Consider the following 8,372-nt stretch of genomic DNA (forward strand, 5'->3'; position numbering starts at 1 on the left):
CCGGTAGCACTCACTCCTGCCCATGGCCTGTGCTCCGGGCTCACAAAGGGAAAGAAAGGCCCCCAAAGCTGAGGGCAAGGCAGCTCAACATTTCTTTCCCCAAACAATGCCGGTGGGGGATCCTGGGGCTTCAGGAAGCATCGTCTGGGGAGCAAGTAGAGCCTGTAGTTCTGGGATCTGGGCAGGGACCAAGAAGACATGGCCTGGTGCAGCATATGCAGGTTATGGAATCCCCAGAACGCCAGATTCCAGCCTGATGGTGAAATGGACTAGGGTGGGTCATGGGGAACTCTTCTCAGAGTGAGTTTGGACTTCAGACTGGACCACTCTAGGGTTTTCCTGGTCCAACCCTCTGTTGCTAAAAAGAATTCCTTGGTTCCTTAACCAAATGACCTAAAGAGTTATGTCCCTACCATTGTTGTTCAGTCGCTAAGTCACGTCCAACTCTCTGCCACCCCACGGACTGTATAACCCACCAGGTTCCTCTGGTCATGGGATTTCCAAGGCAAGAATGCTGGAGTTGGGGCTTCTCTGGTGGCTCAGTGTTAAAGAACCCACCTGTCAGTGCAGGAGACGTGGATTTGATCCCTGATCTGAGAAGATCCCACATGCTGCAGAGCTACTAAGCCCATGAGCCACAACTTCTGAGCCTCTGCTCTGGAGCCTGGGAGCCACAACTGCTGAAGCCTGAGCATCCTAGAGCCAGCGCTCCCCAAGCAGAGAAGCCACCGCACTGAGAAGCCCGTGAACCACAACTAGAGTGGCCCCACTCCCTGCAACTAGAGAAAAGCCCGTGCAGCAGTGAAGACCCAGCAGAGCCAAAAATAAATTAAATTATTAAAAATAAATAAATAAAGAATACTGGAGTGGGTTGCCATTTCCTTCCCAAGGGGATTCTCCCGACCTAGGGATCGAACCCGTGTCTTATGTATTGCAGGCAGATTCTTTACCACTGAGCCACGTGGGAAGCCTGCACACCTCTACCACACTTTAGCTCAAAATCTGTAGTCCCAAAGCTTTGAGGATTTGCAGTCAGAAGTCCTGGATTTAAATCCTATAACCTTGGCATGTCTTACAACCTCTCTGATTCTTTGTCTTTTTCAAGCCTTAATTCCTTATTTATAATGTGGGGCTAATAATATATACATGCCACACTGCTCAGGGTTGTCCTAAGAAATATATAATCTCACATTTGAAAAGTGCTTCTGGTGGCTCAGATGGTACAGAGTCTCCCTGCAATGCAGGAGATTGGGGTTCAATCTCCGGGTTGGGAAGATCCCCTGGAGAAGGGAATGGCAACCCATCCCAGTATTCTTGCCTGGAGAATTCCATGGACAGAGGAACCTGGTCTGTTCCTCTGGAACAGTCCATGGGGTGTCAAAGAGTCAGACACGACTGGGCAACTCTTTCACTTTCACTTAGCATGGTGCCAGGCACATCACTGAGAGATCCTCATGAAATATTCTTCCCCTTAGTTCCATTTCAAAGTCCTCATCTGTAATAAGAATAATGACTATTTCACAAGAATTTTAGGGTCAAATGAGATCATCTACAGAGCACACAACAGCAGATAATGTTCATTATTATTATTCGAAGAGGAATGTATTAAATGATCCTGGTAGGGACCAATAACGGCTGGACTATCTTTCCACAACATTAGTCAAAGTGCAACAACTCCCTCCAGGGGCTAGTGAAGAAGCTATCACCAGGCACATCAGGGTGTCCTGCGGGGAAGAGACGCAGCTTTGGTGCTTTTCCACGTGAACTTGGATTGTTTTATTCATATATTTATTCAGAACCTATATACCCAGGGCCTCAGAAATACTATGTGAGTCATATCTTGTACAGACGGGCCTTGTGGCAAAGCCTTTTGGCTACCAAGAAAGTAAATTCACCCCAGAAGTCTGCTCATATGTGGGTGAGTATTAAAGTCCCACAGATCTGGTCATCACCTGACCATAATCTAGGGAACAAACATTTCTCCTTTAACATTTGGAGGTTAGAAAGAAGGAAAAAAGGAGAAAGGGAAGGCAAAGGGAAAAGAAAGAAAGGAGGAAATGGGCATTTTAGAAAATCTCAAAGAAATTCGAGTACTGATGCATTCCCACAGAGTTATAGCACAAGTAGCTTTCAGGGCCAATAAAAATCCCAAAGCCAGCCCTGCTTGTGGGTACCGGAAGGACTCAGGGTCCCTGAGGATGGCAGGGGCTCGGAGAGCCAATCGTGCTTCACTGGTGGTGCTGGCCTGCGATCCCTGTGAGTCCAAAGTGACTGGTGCTGCCGTTTCTCCATCGCTGGGGCTGCTTATTGCATTTGCAGATTTGCTGCAGAATGTACGTGTCTTATAAATGGAGCGAATGCCTTGTGTTTCTGATTGATGGGCCATCAGTCGCACAGTTGTTGGGCAGTGATTGATTTTCCAACCCTGCTGCTCCAGCTGTACCACAGATGCTCCCTGTCTGAAGTCAGAGGGCGGTGTTGTAAGCCGTGGAGAAGACCCTAATTGGAGTGATCCCTGAGAAATCGGCCACTGTAATGGCTAACAGCCATAAATGTGGGGCTTCGCTTGGGGTGCTAAGCCCTCCCTTGGTGATTGTCATTCCCAACTGGATAGGTGCCATCTTGAAATTCACGATGATCCAGGGGGGCCAAGCTGAAGCTTACTCTTGCACAGTTTGCTAAAGCAAAACTCCGTTTCTAAAATACCTTGTTTCAAAACTCTCAGAATCAACATGTGCTCGTTTTAAAGGGCTTAAAATATAGAGAAAGGCAAAAGGAAGAAAGTTAACCACAGTCTCATTGTCTATAGATAACCATGGACCATAATATCTTAATATCTCTAATATTATCTTATTTTGGTTATTTATTTCATGTGAGGGACAAATGCATACACATCTTTGCAAAGCTGGGAACATACCTCAGACAGAATTTTATTTCATTCTTTACATCTTTATAAGTGAGGACACAACATATGCCTTTAAATTAAAAATAAAATTCCTGAACAAGCAAATGGTATAAGCTTGGTTGTAGCTGAAGAGAGAACTGCTATCAGCAACATGAGATGGAGATGAGTCCATGGCAGATAGTCAGGAGACCCGGTTTACAGAATGCTTTTGCCCTGTCACTTTAGACAGGTGCCTAGTCTGTAAAACAGTGACATTAATATCGATACCTGCCTCACTTATCTAAAGAGGATGTGAAGTGTCATTCTGTGCGAGCACATTAGAATCGAACATGCAATCAAGGGAAAGTGTTACTTTTATTACTTCAGAAAGAAAGTCTTTCCAAGCATGTCAGTTGCACCCATTCAGGTGGGGTTTGGTTAACTAGAAATGACTCTATTTCATTAGAGCAGACCAATGGACTACGCATCATCAGCCCTTCCTCTGGGTTTTTACGGCAGAGGTAACACAGGGATAAGGAACTTTCCTGCCAGCAGGTAGGTGCTCCTTGGAGGCCGCTTTGAGCTCCAACATCTGTCATTTGGTATCCTTGAAGATAAATAGAGGATTTCTTTTAAACTCGTTGATGGAGAACTTTTCACTGCTCCCCAAGTCCTTCCCCTTCTAGTCCACAGAGCAGTGACTTTCTGGGGTCTCTCTCATGTCCGCTCAGAAGACATTCTACATGGTGGGAGAGCAAACTATGGCCCCCAGGTCTTTGGTTCCCTTGAGGCCTAGAGGGATGGTTGACCACACAGAGATCACAGATGCTGCCTGGATGGCATGGGGGTTCAAAGGGCCCCTTCATCTTGGGGGTCTCTCCAGCACAGACCTGTCCTACCCAGGAGACCAGGTAGTTCAGTGCTGTATTTCCGTGTCCAGTGAACTCAACTAACACTGAGGCCATGGCTGGGCCTACTTTTAACAGACCTACGTAGGACAGCTGGTGGCCTCTTACCATCATTTGAAAGTGTTAATCACTCAGTCATGTCTGACTCCATTGACTTTGTGACTATAGACTATAGCCTACTAGGCTTCTCTGTCAGGAATTCTCCAGCCAAGAATACCTGAGTGGGTAAGCCATTCCCTTCTCCAGGAAATGTTCCTGACCCAAGGATCGAACCTGGGTTTCCCACATTGCAGGCAAATTCTTTACTGCCTGAGCCAACAGGGAAGCCCATGAAATCACCTTCAGGGCTTTTTGAATTCTTAAGCGTTTTTTTCTGGGAGGGGAAATGAGACTCCCAGGGGCTCCCTCTTAGGGTTTCCGGGTTCCGGCCCCCGGTCACTCCACGTAGACTGAACTGTTGCTTAAATAAAATCCTCCCAGCAAGTAGCGCAAGTATCTCCAGCTGTGCTTACACGATGCAATCTCCTGAGGTTCCATCCCAGCCCTATTACATAGAAACTTCTGGACTTCTGGGAGTGGAGCCCAGGCAATAGCTCTGTTTCGAAGTCCCTCAGATGACTCACATGGGCCGCCAAGGTCAAGAATCATGGAAGGGGTTGGGAGGCTTCATGAACTGCAGCCCTGTGGACTCACTTGCAAAGTAACAAGATGGAGGAGGTGAAGTGATGTGTTCCCTGGAGGCCACAGTTAGACGGAGGCAGACCAGGTCTGGGACTTGGGCCTCTGAAGCCCTGGTCCGAGGCAGGCAGCTTCCTAAGTGTTCTGCTGCACGTGTGTATGGGCTGATTATATCCACACAGCAGCTGTGAAACCGAAGAGCACGCCTGTTCTAGCAAACCATTTAGCTGTACAGAGATGAGACGTCATGGTGGTGGCTTCTCTACACCCTGATGCTGTGGCTGAGTTGGATGGCACCAGAGACTGGAAGGAGTCATGACATGCAGAGATGCTGGGAGAAGACACAGGGAGGAGGGAGTGGGCCCTACAGGGTGGGGGCTGGACGGCAAAAAGGTTGGGAGTGAGACCCCTTCCTCCAGCCTTTCTCTTCCTGCTGCTGCAGCCATGAGATGTTCTTCAGGCTCCCTGTTCATAACTGCACTAACAGGAACTCAGCTGAATCACTTCTTTTCTGACCGCACTGTGCTGCATGCAGGATCTTAGCTCCCTAACCAGGGATGGAACCTGTGCCCCCTGCATTGTGAGTGTGGAGTCTTAACCTCTAAACCCCAGGTAAGTCCTTCAGTTGTATCATCCTAGGTGTACAATATGCTTTCAGAAATACCCTTCTGCTCCTCAGAGTAGGGCTGTGAGTAGAGGGAGCAGGAGGCCTTATTTCCATTTCACAGACAGACAACAAATGCTGAGGAACTTCACAGCCCTCACTCCAGGCCCAGAGCAGCTCACAGCCCAACCCTACCCCTCCTCTGGTATTTTCTGGAAGTTTCCAAGGAGGATTTTGTGTGAGCCCATAAACCTGTCTGTTGGTTTCAGTCTTCAAGCATCTGCGTGGTTCCCGGGCAGGTGGTCTTCACCTCCTGAGCTCAGGGAAAGCCCTGGACCCCCCACCCACTGTCAGTGTCAATACTGAGGGCTCCTTTCTGGAGGGTGCCAGAGTACTGCCCCACCCCACCCCCAGCACCGTGCTGCTCTTGGCTGCCCCAGCCTCAGAGGTCTGTTGGGCCCCAAGTCTCAAATGTGTCCTAAACATTCCCGCAGCTTCTTCTGACCCGCTCTCGCCATCCAGTCTTAGCCTTCTGAGTGTTCTATCAACCCCAACCTCCTCTCTGCTTGACCTATGGAGCTGTGTGACCGGATCACGTGTAGTGAATCCCATTTTGCCATCAACTCTGGGGCAGGGGTGTGTCGGCAGGGCCAGGGTGTGTCCTGGAGGGGCCCTGCGTCCCAGGTGAAAACCCTGGGCCCTCTCAAGCCTCCACCTCTGAACCCGCACAAGGCTCTTCCCGAGCCCGCCCTCCTGGAGATGGCAGCCTTTGAAGCACACCACCTGGATTATTTAATATAATGGAACAGTGCAACTCGACCCATCAGAGACATAAATGCCCAGGTGTTTTAAATTTGTTTTCCCGTCAGAATGGTAAACGGCAGGTAGTAAAATTCGGCCCCGGGTCGGGGCTGTGGGTGCTCCCTGCTCTCTCTCGGGTGGGCTGGCAGCCGCATAGCAGCCCCACTTCTCCAGGACTAGCCCGGGGCCAGGACTCCCCTGGATGTGGCTTTCCCAATGCTGGAGAGTGATTCTACATCAGGACTGGCCGAGGGTCCTGGGCCTTAGTTTCCAGAAGGATCTCAGGGTACCTAAATCTCCTGCCCACCAGGGCCTCCCCCCCGAGACATCTGTGCAGAGAAACCCACAGCCCCTCCACTCCCGCACCCCCAGGTTAATTGGGGTATGAGGGCCTGTAACACCTATAACAAGGTTTCTGTTGCTCTTGCCAACTTCAATTATGGGTGCATCTGCTTTTTGATTTTTCCAAGATGGTTTGATTTAAAAAAAAAAAAAAAATCCTCAAACTACAAAGGGACAGACTGTGCACAGTAGCTTTTTGCAGAAGGTAAGAGATTCTGACTGCTTTTTCCAGACTCCTGTTTTTTGAGATGTGTCAGAATTCATAGGGTGGCTGCTGAGAGGAGGTATTACTCTGAGTCATTCTGGAGAAATCTGACCCTTCGTCCCACTCCCCTCAAAGCCCTTCACCCTTTTCCCTTCAAAGTAATCAAGGATGTCTACTTTTTAAAGGGGGCCTCCCCTGCCTGCTTGCTACCCAGAAATCCACTGTGATCATCACTCTGAATGGTGAAATCATTTGACATTTATTTCCTCAACAGGAAGCACTGGCTCAGAGGAGGTGGAAACCCCAGAAATTAGTTCAGCTTAGGAGATGAAAGTAGAGAAGTGGTTGCCAAGTTGATTATCATTTTCTATTTGCTTGTGGGAAGGGCCTTCAACAGGGGTACCTTAGGGTCTAGGGGAAAGTAAAACCCCTAATGAAAGTTACATTTCATAACAGAGCAGGGTACTCTCTGTTGGTCCGCGTTTTATGTGTGTGTGTGTTGGGTAGTCGGGCCAAGGAGAAAGGATGCAAAGTTGTGAAACCCTTAAGGTTGGCTTGCCCTCAAAAACTTACCCAGTAGCTACTAGCTGAAGTGCAGTTTGCAAAGCTGCATAAGAACAGAGCCAACAGAACAGAGCAGAGACAATCATTGGGACTGAGTAGTTGGAGAGTTTTCCTAGTTCCTCAGATGGTAAAGAATCTGCCTGCAATGCAGGAGACTTGGGTTTAATCCCTGGGTCGGGAAGATCCCTTGGAGAAGGGAATGGCTACCTACTGCAGGATTCTTGCCTGGAGAATTCCAAGGAAAGAGGAGACTGGTGGTTTCCACAGGACCACAAAGAGTCGGACAGAATTGAGCAACTAACACACACACACAGTTTGAAAGCCCGAGGCGGGACAGAATCCTTTCTGGCTTTCAAGGTCTCAGGGAGGCTTTCTAGAGGAGCTGGATCTCTGGGCTGGGGGTGGGGTGGGCAGTCATGAGCCAAGTCGGCAGGAAGGAAATGAACGGGTAGAGGGAGGCGGTAGTGAGAGACCTTGTAAGACCACATCCAGGTAGGGCAGGACCGCAGGTTCTTCCGAGAGCTGCAAGTCCCCTCAACCCTGCTGTTGCTTTTCAGCCTGCAGTTTCTTCCTGATGACATTCCCCTAGGAGCAGGAGGGTGCTTCAGAGGTCAACTTCTGGAAACAGGAAACAGTGATTAGCAAATCAATTCATTAAGGTCCGGTGAGCCATTGGATTACAAAGAGCAGCTATTTGTTAACTGAAGACAGATCTCGGCCCCTGATGAGAGCTCTGGTTCTTGGAGAAGGCAACCAAGACAACAGAGGAAGACAGTTGCAGGCCCTGCCGATGTGTGAAATTCCTGCAGCCCCGCTCCGCTGATGACAGAAATGACCGTAATAAACCAGGGAGGCCACAAGTCAAACAAATAGTTTGGTTGACAAATAGGCGTATAAACAAGACCTTGATTAATGAATTTCCTAATAGTTCTCTGTTTATTGACTCAGCTTGGTCATTAGGCCTGACATTGCCCATGTACTTCGTATGGTACACTATCTTCATTCATTCTAAGACTCCTTTATCAGTCTTTTTGTTGGGTATTTTCTGTCTCTCAGTTTTGTCTCCTGGGTTGGACCATGAGCCTCGAGCTCTGAGAACTCATTATGTGCTTATTGAAAGGACAGCGAAGTTACGGAGCTCCCTAAAATGAGAGAAGTGAGAAGGGCCTCCAACTGCAGCATCCTAAGTCGTCAGCGTTGGCCTGCGAGCTGGGTTCTAGGGCCCTTTCATTATAACTTCCGTTGCCTTTTTCACTAATCGCTTAAACCTGCTGTTTGGATGCCTCCATCTTCTGAGGTAAGGGGGAAGGGAGTCATTCCCTCAGGTTCATCCTTCTAGTGTTACAGGCCTTCAGGAGAGAGCACAGAACAAGGCAATGGATGGAA

At 48.8% G+C, this 8,372-nt stretch overlaps 1 long non-coding RNA gene across 1 annotated transcript; it reads left to right on the top strand.

The window, feature by feature from the left end:
* The first annotated feature begins 4,302 nt into the window (after positions 1-4,302).
* LOC147363390 (uncharacterized) lies at positions 4,303-7,899 on the top strand. The gene is made up of 2 exons (XR_015135949.1): positions 4,303-6,422; positions 7,544-7,899. It is a non-coding gene; the product is annotated as an uncharacterized LOC147363390 (long non-coding RNA).
* Positions 7,900-8,372: the final 473 nt, after the last annotated feature.

The sequence above is a fragment of the Bos grunniens genome, chromosome 11 (assembly GCF_055505025.1).
Source record: "Bos grunniens cultivar Pamir isolate PY7600 chromosome 11, Bosgru_T2T1.0, whole genome shotgun sequence".
Taxonomy (NCBI): Eukaryota; Metazoa; Chordata; class Mammalia; order Artiodactyla; family Bovidae; genus Bos; species Bos grunniens.